At 43.5% G+C, this 15,175-nt stretch overlaps 1 protein-coding gene across 4 annotated transcripts in view; it reads right to left on the bottom strand.

Annotated features, from left to right (window-relative positions):
- sncaip (synuclein, alpha interacting protein) overlaps positions 1-8,408 on the bottom strand; it is a 140,753-nt gene extending 132,345 nt beyond the window's left edge. For 2 of the 4 annotated variants that reach the window (XM_067983022.1, XM_067983028.1), the window contains exon 1: positions 7,807-7,993. The gene's annotated coding sequence lies outside the window, so the exon portion shown is untranslated. Of the gene's footprint in view, positions 1-7,806; positions 7,994-8,275 lie in introns of those variants that run through there. The other 2 variants (XM_067983023.1, XM_067983025.1) reach the window with 2 other exon arrangements.
- Between the last annotated feature and the right edge of the window lie 6,767 nt (positions 8,409-15,175).

Genomic DNA, 15,175 nt, shown 5'->3' with positions numbered 1-15,175 from the left:
TCATCCCAGGAATTAATCTAGTGAACCTTCGTTGCACTGCCTCCAAGGCAAGTATATCCTTCCTTAGATAAGGAGACCAAAACTGTACACAGTACTCCAGGTGATGTCGCACTAAAGCCCTGTACAACTGTAGTAAGATTTCCTTACTCTTGTACTACAACCCCCATGCAATAAAGGCCAACATGCCATTTGCTTTCCTAATTGCCTGCTGTACCTGCATACTAACTTTTTGTGTTTCTTGTACGAGGTCACCCAAGTCTCTCTGAATACCAACATTTAATAGTTTCTCACCATTTAAAATATATTCTGTTTTTCTATTCTTCCTACCAAAGTGAATAACCTCACATTTCCCCACATTATAATCCATCTGCCACCTTCTTGCCCACTCACCTAATCTGTCTATATCCCTTTGCAGACTCTGTGTCCTCTAGTCTTTGACACAGTGCAAAACAGACATACATGTTGGCAATTAGAGGCACATGATGTGGAGTTCTGCTGAGCCTCTTGTAACAGATATCTACCCCATAAGTCCAAACATTTAGAACTCCCCATTAGGAGGGTCAACATTTGTGTCGTCAACAGCCCTATTTTTTATATCTGTTCTTAGGTTGTGGACGACACCGACAAGACAGTATTTAAATGTCCTTTGCCAGTTCCCCTGAAGACATTAAGAGTCAACATAATGTGGAATTGGAATTACATGTCAGCCAGACCAGGTAGGGTGGTAGGTGCCTGCCCAGTTTCTCAAATGAAAAACATGGTCATTTTTTCCTGATGCTAACCCATGAATCATCAGATTTATTGCATTCAATTTTACAACTTGCCATTTGAACACATGACCTCTGGGTTGCTAGTCCAATACCGTAACCACTAGACTATCATACCCTTCACACCAAGAAATTGATCACCAAGTCACTGGCCGGGAGGTATGAAACAGGTCTGCAGAGACATAATGGACCCATTAGGCAGAATAAGAAGGACCTATAACTCTGCATTGTTTACGCATGTCAACTCAGATTCTTAAGGCAGTGGGCATGACAAACCCCACAAAGGCCAAAGAATATGACCTTTACAAAATCTTCAACAGGAGCTCCGCCTTAAGACTCAAAGTCTGGCCACTGTAGCAGTGAAAGTGTCAAAGAACTCAGTACTCTAATCAAACATATATTCTTCAAGGTCCATAACAGGCTGCCCATCTGGGGAGAGGATTCAAAACCTTTCACATGGATTGTCTCTGGGGCAGTTTCCTTGGGTTGTACTGGCAAAGTAAGTGTGGCCCTACTAATTCTGAGTTCACAAATAGGGACATTTTAGTGTCCTTAAAGTAATGGGTCAACAGATGGTATCAAAAGGAAGTCTATGATAGAATTAGTCATACACAGACTGTAGGTAAAGCAAGCTTGATAGGCCCAATGGTCTTTTGTTGCTCTGGATCTTATATTCTTGACTGATTTGAATCAAATCTGACTGACAGGAAATTATAACTATCAGATAGGATTGCCCTAGGAGGAATCGTGGCCTCTTTTGGGTGAGAAGCCCTCATTAGTTGAACATTCCAGAGATTATTCAAAACTGTCCCACAGAAGTCTGTGGATGCCGAGACAATCCAAGCTTTCAACACAGCTTGCTAGATTTTTGTTCGGTAAGGATATCAAGGGATATGGAGCTACGGCGGGTAAATGGAGTTGAGGTACAGATCAGGCACGCTCTAATTGAATGGCAGAGCAGGCGAGAGGTTGAATGGCCTACTCCTGTTCCTATTACATGGAAAGTAGCGCTGAGGAAGTGAAGGGTGGCAGACAAAGGGAGATCCAGAACTATAATGGTGGTCAAAATCTGCCCACATCAATTCTTCTCAACATAGGATTCCCAAAGGAGGAATATTTAGGGAACAGTGATCATACTATCATAAGGTTTAGATCAGCTATGGAAAAGGACACGGAGCAATCTGGAGTAAAGATACTTAATTGGAGGAGGGCCAATTTCAGTGGGTTGAGACAGATCTGGCCCGAGTTAATTGGATTCAAAGATTGGCAGGCAAAACAGTAATTGAACAATAGGCGGCCTTTAAAGAGATGGTTCGGGTACAGTCTAGGTACATTCCCACGAGGGGGAAAGGTAGGACAACCAGGATAGCGAAAGAGACAGAGCAAGATGAAGCAGAAAAAGAGGACGTATGTCAGATGTCAGGTTGTTAATACAAGTGAGAACCAGGCTGAGTATGGAAAGTTCAGAGGGGAAATAAAAAAGGAAATAAGAGAGGGGCAAAGAGAGAGTATGAAAATAGACTGGCAGCTAACATAAAAGGGAATCCAAAAGTCTTCTACAGGCATAATAATAACAGGTAGTAGGAGGAGGGGTGGGGCCAATTAGGGACCAAAAAGGGGATATACGCATGGAGGCAGAGGTACTAAATGAATACTTTGCATCTGGCTTTACCAAGGAAGAAGATAAGGCCAAAGCCACAGTAAGAGGAGGTAGTTGAGATACTGGATGGGCTAAAATTGATAAAGCGGAGATACTAGAAAGGCAGGCTATACTTAAAATACATAAGTCACCAGGTCCGGATGGGATGCATCCTAGGTTCTAAGGGAAGTAATGGTGGAAATTGCGGAAGTACTGGCCATGATCTTCCAATCCTCCTTAGACACAGGGGTGGTGCCGGAGGACTGGAGAATTGCAAATGTTACAACCTTGTTCAAAAAAAGATGTAAAGATAAACCCATCAACTACAGGCCAGTCAGTTTAACCTCGGTGGTGGGAAGCTTTTAGAAACAATAATCCAGGACAAAATTAATAGTCACTTAGACAAGTATGGATTAATAAGGGAAAGCCAGCACAGATTTGTTAAAGGCAAATTGTGTTTGACTAACTTGATTGAGCTTTTTGATGAGGTAACAGAGAGGGTCGATGAGGGCAATGTGGTTGATGTTGTCTATGTGGACTTGCAAAATATGTTTGATCACATGCCACATAATAGGTTTGCAAATAAAATTGAAGCCCACAAAATAAAAAGGGGCAGTAGCAACATGGTTACGAAATTGGCTAAGTAATAGGAAACAAGGGTAGTGGTGAATGGCTGTTGTTCAGACTGGAAGAAGGTATGCGGGGGTGTTCCCCAGGGGTCAGTACTGGGACGACTGGTTTTCGTGATATATATTAAATGACTTGGACTTGGGTGTACAGGGCACGATTTCAAAATTTGTAGATGACACAAACCTTGGAAGCATAGCGAACAGTGAGGAGGATAATGATAGACTTCAACAGGACATAGACAGGCTGGTGGAATGTGCGGACACGTGGCACATGAAATTTAACGCTGAGAAGTGTGAGATGATACATTTTGGTCGGAAGAACGAGGAGAGGCAATATAAATTAAAGGGTACAACTCTAAAGGGGTGCAGGAACAGAGAGATCTAGAGGTACGTGTACGCAGGTCGTTGAAGGTGGCAGAACAAGTTGAGAAAATGTTTAAGAAAGCATACGGGATCATGGGCTTTATAAATAGAGGCATAGAGTACAAAAAGCGAAGAGGTTATGTTGAGCCGTTATAAAACATTGGTTCGGCCACAATTGGAGTAGTGTGTTCAATTCTGGGCACCGCACTTTATGAAGAAAGGAGCTGAAGGCCTTAGAGAGGGTGCAGAAAAGAATTACCAGAATGGTTCCAGGGATGAGGGACCTCAGTTACATGGATAAACTGAAGAAGCTGGGGCTATTGTCCTTAGAGCAGAGAAGGTTGAGAGGAGATTTGATAGGAGGAGTTCAAAATCATGAAGGGTCTAGACAAAGTAAATAAAGAAAAACTATTCCCACTGGCGGAAGGGTCGTGAACCAGAGGACACAGGTTTAAGGTGACTGGCAAAAGAACCAAAAGCGACATAAGGAAAAACTTTTTTATGCAGCAAGTGGTTAGGATCTGGAATGCACTGCCTGAAAGGGTGGTGGAAGCAGGGTCAATTGTGGCTTTCAAAAAGGAATTAGATAGGTACCTGAGGAGAAAAATTTTCAGGGCTACGGGGAAAGAGCGGGGGAGTGGAACTGGCTGGATTGATCTTGCAGAGAGCCGGCACAGGCTCGACGGGCCAAATGGCCTCCTTCTGTGTCGTAACCATTCTATGATTCTGTAAGGCACAAAGGAGGACCAATGTCTGGAACCTTGTCTGAAGCTATCAGAGTAATCAATCAAGCTGGTAAAGGACAAATCAGTACCAGGCAGATCCTATATGGTACAGTACCAACACTGATTAGAGGACTTTTCTTTGATGCAACACTGCTGACACCGATTAGTGTTTCATCTGAAGTTTTGAACCAAAAAGATGGACTGGCAAAACGTGGCAAGATACTTGAAAGATAAGCACATTAAAAGTGCTGGTCATATACACCAGTGGCCATAAATGTCTGGCAAATTTCTTAGAGTTTATTAGTGTTTAATCCTTTATTAAAACCCCAAGTAGCCACTGTATTGGTGTTCAGTGCCAGCCAAAGTATAATTTTGGTCAATGTAACGTATTGAGCAGTGATGGCTTAAACAAAATAGTCAATGTAACAGTTTGCAAGTAATTAACAGTACCTGACTGAAAAAAACGCATGTTGCTACAATCGATCAACCTGGAATACTTTGACCAAACAATTTTAAAAATTCGCTATGCAGCCCACTACATGGAATTTAACAACACACACAAGGTGGGGGCCCTTTCGATCATTGCGCCTGTGTTGGCTCACATTCCTTGGCCCTTTCTGCAAGCCATTTTAGATTTTTCTTTTTCAAATAATTATCCACTTTACTTTTAAAGCCTATTGCGGATTCTGCTTCCACCATTGTTTTTGGTAGGGCATCCACATTCTAACAACCCTCTGCCTAAAAAAAATGCTCCCTTCATTCTTTTGATGACCTTACATTTATGCCCTCGTTAACAATTCATTGACCAGTGAAAATAATTTTTTTCCTATTTACTCTTCATGATTTTGAAAATTGCTGCCAGATTTCCTCATAACCTTCTCTGTTCTAGTAATAACTGAAGCCTCATCCCGGGTATCATTTTGGTAAATCTCTTCTATACCCTCTCCATCTCCAAAACATCCTTCTTAAACTGGACCCAATGCATTGAATTTTCCTCCACTATGCCACCCAAATTTAATAGGAAGACAGGGCTGTAAACCCTGCCTGCCGCTGCTGCTACCAATCCCAGGGAAGTGGCAAATGGTCTGCTAGTTTGTTGATTGGAAGGACAGCGCCGAGTAGTGGCCATCCCGCCATCCATAAAAGGTCCCACTCATCTCCCAAAGATTTTGTCTAGTCTGAGGCCTCCATTCAAAAACTTTCCAAATACTCTAGAACGTTTCTGCCACCTTTAAATGAGTTCCCTGCAGTGCTACCACACGTTCCTCTTCAGCAGTGGTAGTCTCCTTTTTGTGGCAGGGATCCCATTCTGCACAGATACTGACGCCAACCCACGAAAATGAGTCAGTGGAATCTGTGGCAGAAGGAGGAAAATTCAGCCTAATATTCTAACTGCAGCTTAACCTATGATTAGCATTACCTCCTTGCTTTTATACTCTATGCTTCTATGTCTGAGACTCAGGAACCCATTTTTTAAAAAAAACTTCAACTGGCCTTCCCACTTTTAAAGATTTATGTATCTGAATCTGTAAATTTCTCTGCTCTTATTTCCATTTAGCATATGTTTCACTCAACACGTATTTGCCCAATTTACTAACTTGTCTATGACTCATCACAGTTATTCACACTCTTTATTGTAATGTTGTCTGCAAACTGATAACTGAGACATATATCTATATATGATATAACAGTATAAGAGTCACTGACCAGACCAAAGTTTGAGCACTGTGGAGCAAAAGAACATTAGGATTAAAACTGTGCCCTGCGCTCCTGGCAAATGCAGAAGCGCATATCACAAAATGACACACCATCAAACCATGATTTTCCATCCATTAATTTTACTGTTTCAGTGCAGTATTAAAGGAGTACCACATTGTCAGAAGTGCCATCTTTTGGATGGCACATTAAACTTAGGCCCTATCTGCCTGTTCAGATGGATGTAAAAGATCCCATGGCACTTTCCTACATTACAACAGTGACTACAATTCATTGGCTGTAAAGCATTTTGAGATGTCCTGAGATTGTGAAAGGCACTATATAACGCAAGTAATTCATTCATTCAATTTCAAGAGTTTGCCCTAGCCGTCATTTTTTCTCAACCACCATCACCACCAAAACGTTTATCTCTGCTGTTTGTAGAACCTTGCTATGTGCAAATATAATGTCATATTTACCTAGAAAACCAAAATGACTATACTTTACATGGAATTACATAGAAATGACAAGAAACAGGCCCATTTGCCCCAACCAATCCATGTTCACATTTATCCTCCACACAAGCAGCAGTCCTCATACCAAGTGCCCACCCAGTTCCCATGTCCTATTACTGCCCTTTCTTTCAACCACCTACCTAACCTATTCTTAAATGTTGACATGGTTGCTGCTTCACCAAGTAGTGCATTTTACAGCCTCACAATCCTCTCTGTAAAAAAAAAGTTTCTCCTGCTCTATGTATATTTAATCCTATATCTGTTCAAATCAAAAACAGTCCCAATTTTTAATGTCTTTCCTTGTATTTTCTGATAGCAGGCAACATCCTCATAGATCTCTGCTGTGCCCTGTTACCTCAACATCTTTCCTATGTGTGGAACCCAAAACTGCACAAAGTACTCCAACTGTGGTCTTGCTAAAGTTTTATATAGGTTCAACTCTACATCTTGATGTTTATATTGTATATCTCCTGCCATAAAACCCAGTATTCCAACAGCATTTTTAGGACCTTATTCGCTTCAGGTGCTGCTTTCAATGTCATGAGTGCAAACCCTCAGATCTCTCTGCTCTTCCACATCACCCAGCTTTCCCCCGAAGTATAACCGCTTTTATTTTTTATAACTATACCTTAAATTTATTGAATCCCATATTCCACGTTTTTTGCGCATTCTATCATCGTATCAATATCCGTTGCAGCTTCCTTTAGTCCCCAGAATTACTTACTATGCCTCTTACCACACCTCCTATTTTTAGTATTGTTTGCATATTTGGACGCCTGATAACCCCATATCCAAATTTTTAATTTGTTGGCTTCGTGATGTCCTGAGGACAATAACAAGTGCTATGTAAATGTAAATTTAAGTGCAAGTCTTTCTTGCATTGTTCCTAGCTCAGAACCAGCGCGAGGTTTTTATGCAGCATATGAGCAGGGCTATCAAGTGACAAACATCGGCGAGCACCAATATCAAAAACGTCCCAATACCAGTCAGTCCGTCCAGGCGCTCTCTCCAGGACGGTGGTCCCAGCCGCCAGATGAAGCCGAAGTTCTAACTGGGGGCTTTTCCATTCCTCGCAGACCCGACCCAGCCCGCGCTACTTTAATACACGAGTCTGGTTTGCCCGATGAAATCAGTGCTGTTTCACACTCTGCCTCTCCCATCTCGGTGCGGCCGTAGTCCGAGACAACGGATCCCGCAAGTCCAGCCACTAACATTGGACGGGCCGCCCTGGGCGAACGGAACCGAAGCCCCGAACATTGGGAACGGCGACATCTGCCTCGCCCTCCCCGTTACCGTCTATCTCCTGACCTCCCAACCCATTGCCAGAGGCAGGTTACTGGCTGCTGTAGGGACCGTGAGATGGGCTGTAGGGACCGTGAGATGGGCCGGGGGCCCAGCCAGGCTCGCCCACCCCCAGTCCTCTCTCTTTAAACTCCGCTCCCCACCTCCCCAGGCGGGACCGTGTGCTCAGACCTGTCTCCAGCAGTAACACCCTCTCCTCTCCGCTGGGGAGCCGCTCACCGTTACAACAATCCTTGCCACCGCCGCCTTCGGCCCCAATTAGGGGGAGATGGCCGCACGAACACCGGGCGCTTCACCTTCCCGACGCATCAACACTTGCTGCCACTATCTGCCCTCTCCGCCTCAACCTAATCTCAGAGGAAAGGTCGTCGTCCAGATCCGTGGATGATTGACAGGCAGCCTAGCCAACCACTGGCCGAATTATTCGCTCGATAGCCAATCACCGCATAATGCGCGCGAAGAGAAGGGTGACAGGGTCCGCCCCGCTCCTTTGTTTCAAGTTAGGTTGAGTCGAAGCGATTACCTCTACGGTTCATAACGGTAAACAGTTCCAACAATAAACGGAAAGAACGAGATTCTGTATTCGAATTTAAAAAGGGTTCTGCGTGACCTCGATAACGGAATTAAGTTAAATCCTTACCGTCTCAGGTGAATGTGATTCGAGAAGCTCCCTACCTCCGTCGGTAAGATTTCTCTTCCCCCGCTCGATCCGAACACACTCGGCTCTTGGTTTCCACTCGCTATTCCGTTGCGCCCCTCCCCTGAGCGCCAGCCCAACCCAACCCAACCCCGGTGCAGTCCGCCCCGGATCACGCACCAGAGAGAAGACAGCGTTCCTGCAGGAAAAGCGAAGAGTTTGTAGCTGTCTAACCTCTCGGCTTGTGAACTTTAAAAACAGGGACACTTTATTCTGTTATGCCTAGCTCCATGAATATTGAAATAACGCATTTTTTTTCTCGTTTTGACTTATTTTCGTTTCTAATGAGCTCAATGCAGTTTTGGCTTCCACAAATAAAAATGAAGAGAGCTTCAATCTGAAATGCGGTTAGTTTATTTTTTTTATTTACACTTCTCAATCAGAAGGATTAACATTTTCTATTTTGATGGCACGTATTTTAAACTTTAAACCATGTACATCAAAATATGCTTAGGTGTTAATCCCACAAAATGTTGGAATTACACGGCAGGTCTACAAGCATATGAAAAAAAACGCTAAAGTCAGAACAGCAGGTCAACTTCAAAATCAGCATATATCAGTTAAATCTGGCCATATATTATTACCTGTATTATTGGTTATACAATTGTTAAAATATATATTAAAATACAATTAGTGTATTTTTCAGATGAAGACGAGAGTAAAGTCATTATTGAGCCTTATCCTGGAGTATTCCTTTAGAATGTGTGTTTTTGATACAGTAATTGCCTATTAGTTTCTCTGAGCAAAAAGTTGCAAACATCTAGGCATGCATTGTATATGAGTATTTAGATATACAATATATTTTCAAATGCACATTTCCTCCCCCAGATAACTTTGTAGTGATATATCTTAATTATGTTGATCATGAGCAAGGATTCTTAAAGAGCAACTCAATTCATTTTTGGAAATTTGACTTTAAAGAACAGACCTTTGACTTTAACAAAAAGTGTGTTTTCTCTCTGACTTTGTATATTAAAAAGAATTGCCTAAGATGTTAGCAATGTATGCTGAATAATAGTATTATAATTAGGTTGTGAATGCTGAGGTAATAATAAAAGAATGGCATTGTCTTCTTTTTAGCTGTGTATGCACTTCAGTGTTTTCTCTCTGGAACTGCAAATCCTGACCAGGGCTATCCCAGTCAAAAACAGGTACAATTCATTATGCAAGTACTAAATATCTTTCAGACACTGTATTTTTGGAGTGAATTGCATTCCATCACTCAATAAAGGCACTGGGTCAGAGGCTGGCAAGGGAGCAGGTGTGCTGTCCTTCTAAGAGAGGACAGCATAAGCCTCTCCCATGGAGCCAATGCCACTGTCATGGGACTGTGTCTCTACACTCCATCTGCTCTGCGTGAGAATAGAGTGAAGGAGTGTTGTGATGCTCTGGAAGGCCCTATCCATGCTCTCCACATTCCAACCTGTGCTCTCCTTCATGGATTGAAAGGCTGAGGAGATGCGAGACCCAAGAGTCACGATGGCAGTAGTCTGAGCTCCCAGAACTGTCACCAAAGGCTTCATCATTTAGACCCCACTGCAGTGTTCATAGAGCTGACCACGTGCTCCATGGTTGACTGCATGGTCTGAATGCCTTTTTGGACGACTTCACACTAGCATTCCCCCATGCTCTGTGCCATTGTATGCAAGCTGTCTGGCAGGCTGCCCAGTGCACTTAAAAGGCCCTGGTGTATAGGGATCAGTCTTTGAATGTAGGCTGTGCACTCAAGGTCTCAAGCTCTTAGGATGCAAGCTGTCCCTCCGTCGAGCTGCTTCCTGGACTATCCCATTCTTCTGCCCATACTCATGCGCATCATTGCTCAGTGAGTCTCCCACTGCAGACCCCTCTAGCCTATCCTCTAACGTATGCGTAGTGGCAGTCTCTGAGCTGTTGCTTGTCAAAATAAGGTCGACTGATGCAGTGCCATCTTCTGTGATGCTTTCTGTCAGCTCTTCATTTTGGTGACCTGAAGGAGGAGAGAGGGACAAGGATTAGGTTTTAGTGTAAAGGATAAGCAGAGACAGATGAGTGGCTGCTAGAAGCAGCTGCACTTTGTCACGCTTAGTGTCTGAGGGTGTGAGAAGGGACTGAGTGTAAGATAGTCAAGAACCCCGCAGGATATGTCCTCCAGCTTGGCCACTCACGACGCCCCCAACACGACCCAGTCCCACGATCTCCATGACTTGCTCTTCGAGTGGGGAGAGAACCTGAATCGATGCTCTGCCTCATCCTCTCGATTATTGATCGGCAGCTTTACCTACAAAAAAGAGGGAGTATTAGTGGTCACCTACTGAGATGGTTTGAGAATGTGCACGTCAAGGTTGAATAGTGGTGCTGGTGTGTGAAGGGTGGCAGAGATGTGAGGAGGTGAAAGCAGTACTAGCAAAGAGAGTAGGAGGTGCAGAGTGTGGCATTATTAGCAGAAAGGGGTGGAGTAAAGTATGCCGCAGTGAATGGAGGAGACTGCTGGTACTCGTGGGGGTGGGGGGAGGATAGTGAGTGCTGGGACTTCAGGTAGTGCAAGGTTGCGCAGAGAGTGATGCAAGATCAGAGTTACGAGTCTTACCTTAGCAAATTGGTCATGTCATTAAACGTCTTCCTACATTGGAGCCAGGTCTGGGGGGCAGTGTTCCTGGCGCTAACACCCTCCATCACCTGTGCACACTGCTGCTGAGTGGCTTGGCAGGCTATCTTCCTGCCACTTGGTGGGAAGAGGACGTCCCTCCTCCTACCGACCTCCTGCACCAGGACCTCCATTGCAGTATTGTAAAAGTGAGAGGCCCTTGAAGCATCCACTTCTCCTGCCATCTTTTGAGCTCCCTTCAAATTGCCTACAGCCAAAATGCACCTCCCCTTTAAGAGATGCATGCTGCCTTTAAATAGCAGCAGGAGCATAGAAATTGAAGGCAAGCTACCAATCAACTCTGGCAGCCCGTCTATTTAATTACAATTAGGGTCCCCAACCAATTTAACAGTCTTGTCCTGCCCATGTGATTAGGCACACACTGCTGGCGCTGTGCCAATTCTCGGCCCAAAAATGGGACTATACGAATTTCTACCCCAGTGTCTGCCATCTCATAACCATTTCCTCACCAAATCAGTATTAATCTAATGAATCATTGACTAACTTTAGCATTCATAATCACCAGTTGGCAAATAGGAATCTTTCATTATTTCTCACTTCTGTCTGAGCATGTAGCTAAACATATAGGCCATTCTCGCACATCTTCTAGTGACCAGTATTGGAATGACATTGAGAGAAGTATGGAAGCAAGTTGCTCACATACTCAGGTATATGGTATAGAAAGACCCAAAAAGAGAGAAAGTACACTTGCTCAGATCCAAAGAATGTTTTATAGCTTTTACATTTTTCTAGTTCCAGTCTTTATGATTTTAATCTTTAGACATTTGAAGAAAATTATTTTTGCATGCATTGCATGAAAAGCTGCATATTTGGAAAGTTGAACGCATTATTCAGTACTCAAGAGACTCGTCATGCATTAACCTGTACAATCCTTGGACATAGTCATGGAGAGTCAAGAGAAACAAGGATTCTCAAGTATACTTTATTTGTAAATAACTGGTTCAGCACACCGCTTTAGAACATGATGTTATATGCATTAGAAAATTATAAATATTACATTTAAATAAAATGAGATTTTTATTAATAAATAAGACAAGAAAGAAAGTGGGAGAGAGAAATTATGAGAGCAGTGGCTTTTACCAATGGTTTTCACAACAAAAAATTATTCCCTTTTCAATAATTAGAGAAATAGGAGATCTAGCCAAGTTTATGGAAGAAATAAAAATGATGAATGAAATAGTCATTAAAAACATGTTTGAATAATCTAGGATGACAGGACCGAGATGGAATACCTTCAGGAAGCAAATGCATATTGACACAGTGGAGCCATGACTATATATATTTCAAATACAGGGATAGAACCAGATAATTAGAAAAAAACTAATGTTGTTCCATTTCTTTTTCTTTAATAAAGCTCTCCTTACTTTGACATGTATAGTATGAAAATGTTGGAGGCTGTTCTAAAAGCAGCAATTCAAGAGTTTTTAACAGAAGGATAGAAGATCATTCTACACTAACATGGGCCAGAAATTTCCTCAGAGCTGCTGCTATTCCACTGCCGTAACTTTGCTGGAAGTGCGGTGGATACTCTGTTATGGTGGCGGAGCAGAAGTAGCTCTGTGGAAATTCCTGGCTACTCTATGAAAGACCGATCATAGCTAACAAATTTATTGGAATTTTCTGAAGATTAAACAGTTCTTTGGATATTAACATAAGTAGATTCTCAAAAAGCAGTTAATATTTGATAATGTAACTTTAGCCAAAGTGAAAGCTATTGGGATCAGGGAGTAAGCTGAAAATTAGATAATAAATTGGCCAAATAAAAATAGGAAACAAAGGATAATAATAGGATCAATGGCTCTGATTGGACAGCTGTGACCAGCAGATTACCATGGAGTTGCAGTCCTCTGCCACTCATAATGTTTACAAATAAACATAATTAAGTTATTCAAAGTAGAATCTCCCATGATGATATTAAGTTGTATTTGTAAGCAGGATTCAAACTGATCTGGAGAGACCTAGACAACTGCAAATGGCAGTTAATATTGAAAATTCTATATATACCAGCAAATAAGATAAAGGCTGTGCCCCCAAAATTGTTCGGCTAGGATTGTCAATCCTCTTGGATTGTCCCGGGGTCTCCAGGAATTAAAAATTAATCTCCAGGACACTGCTGCGAGCAACCCGGGAGAAAAATCATACGGGCATGAAAAAGGTTGTGTGTATTTTTCATTCCTGTTTATTTGTCATTAAAATATTGGAGAAGGATTAAAAAAAAGGACTGCTTAACTGGGCAGATAGGTTGGTGGAGGTAGGTCATGTAATGAAACTTCCAGGAATACATCAGACCAGAGTTGGCAACCCTATGCTCGGCTGTTCCAGTGGACTCTTGCCATAACTCCCAACGTTATGATGGAGTTTCCAGAAGCCTTGCTGGAGGTGGACCCTCTTCCCGGCCCAAGCAAAGCTTTTGACACGGCTGAGTGTTGCTGAGGCCAGGTTCTCCCTACAGTAGAATTTCCTGCCCTCAGCCTTAAAGGGATCCCACGTGAGATTGGAGGCTGGGACAATGTCAGCTGAGGCATACTGGCCTACTGAAGGATGCAAATGGACTCCATGTAAGTGTCCCAGACCTCCAAGAAAAGATAAGCTTATTTTTTTAAATTGTTGTTAGTATTTCTACCCTACAAAGGTCCTGAAGGGATCATAAATTTGTCTTTTGGAAGTGGATCAAGCATTCCACCCTGGATGGCAGCAGGTGCCGGACTTTTCAGCCTGACATCCCACCCTACTTCTTCACTACTTCTCTTGACCTCTCCATTGCCTTTGTGCTGACAGACTACTTGGGGGGCCCGGCTGAAACTGGGCCGGGGGTCCTGCGTTTGCTGAACTACATTGGCTCCCGATTCGGCAATGCCTCAAATTTAAAATTCTCATCCTTGTTTTCAAATCCTTCCATGGCCTCACTCCTCCCAGCCCTGCAACTTCTCCAGCCCTACAACCCTCCAAGACCTTTGCGTTTCTCCAATTCTGGCTTTTTGCGCATTCCCGATTTCCTTCGCTCCTCTGTTGGCGACTGTCCCTTCTGCTGTCTAGACCCTAAGCTCTGGAATTCTCTCTCTACACTTCTGTGCTTCTCTACCTCTCCTCCTTGACCATTATATTCAAATCTCCTTATGTGGCTTGGTGTCAAATTTTGTCTGATAACGCTCCTGTGAAGTGCCTTGGGACGTTTTACTATGTTAAAGGCGCTATATAAATTCAAGTTGTTGCTGTTGGATCAGACATAATCTCTTCCAGCTAGACATTGGGAAGACTAATGCCATTGTTAATGGCCCCCGACACAAACTCGGTATCCTCGTCCCCAACTCCATCTTCGATCCTGGCCACTGCCTCAGGGTGAACCAGTCTGTTCACAACCTTAGCATTCTATGTGACTTTGACCTGAGCTTCTGACCTCATATCCCCTTCATCACAAAGACTGCCTACTTCCACCTCCATTATATTGCCCGCCTCTGCCCTTAGCTCAGCCTATGTGCCAGTAAAGCCTTTATTCATGTCTTTGTCACCTCCAGACTCAGTGGGGGTAATTCTAACCCCCAAGAACGGGTGGGTTTGGGGCAGGTGGGCAGTCAAAATAGTAGATACTTGGAGCGGGACCGCATCCCGGCTCCAACGTGCCCACTTCTGGGTTCAATCCAGGCAGATTTATGTGCGTGTGCACAGCAGACACTAGGAAGTCCCGCCCCCACTTAAAGCTGGCAGGATGATTCTTAAAGATTGAAATATTTGAGGTACTTAAGGGGTTATATTGGATAACCCCCGAAACCGGGCATAGGGGTCACAGTGCGCGTGGTGTACAAATGCATGTAACTTTCGTACTGCCTGGTGATTTCTATGATTGCTCCCTGCAGCCAGCCCTACCTGTGCTGTTGAGTGGCTGCATACCAGCAAGGGGCCCAGATATCGCGAGCGGCTGGCACCGTTTAAAGGCAGCCTGCACCTCTTAAAGGGAAAGTGCATTGTGGCCGCACGAAGTGGTGGAAGTCAATTGGGAAGTGAACCTGTGCTGCAATATAGTGCAGCATGGTGATGATGGGAACAATGGAACTTTTAATGAGCAACAACTGGGCTGCTCAACATTTGTGGGACTCTGATATTTTCAAAATATAAGATATGGGTCCGCACGGAGAAAGGAGATCAGACATTGCACATGGAAAACGCAGATGCAGGTCCCGTCCCTATGTTTACAAACTGTT

Source organism: Heptranchias perlo, chromosome 4 (genome assembly GCF_035084215.1).
Source record: "Heptranchias perlo isolate sHepPer1 chromosome 4, sHepPer1.hap1, whole genome shotgun sequence".
NCBI lineage: Eukaryota > Metazoa > Chordata > Chondrichthyes > Hexanchiformes > Hexanchidae > Heptranchias > Heptranchias perlo.
This window is presented reverse-complemented; position numbering and strand designations above follow the sequence as displayed.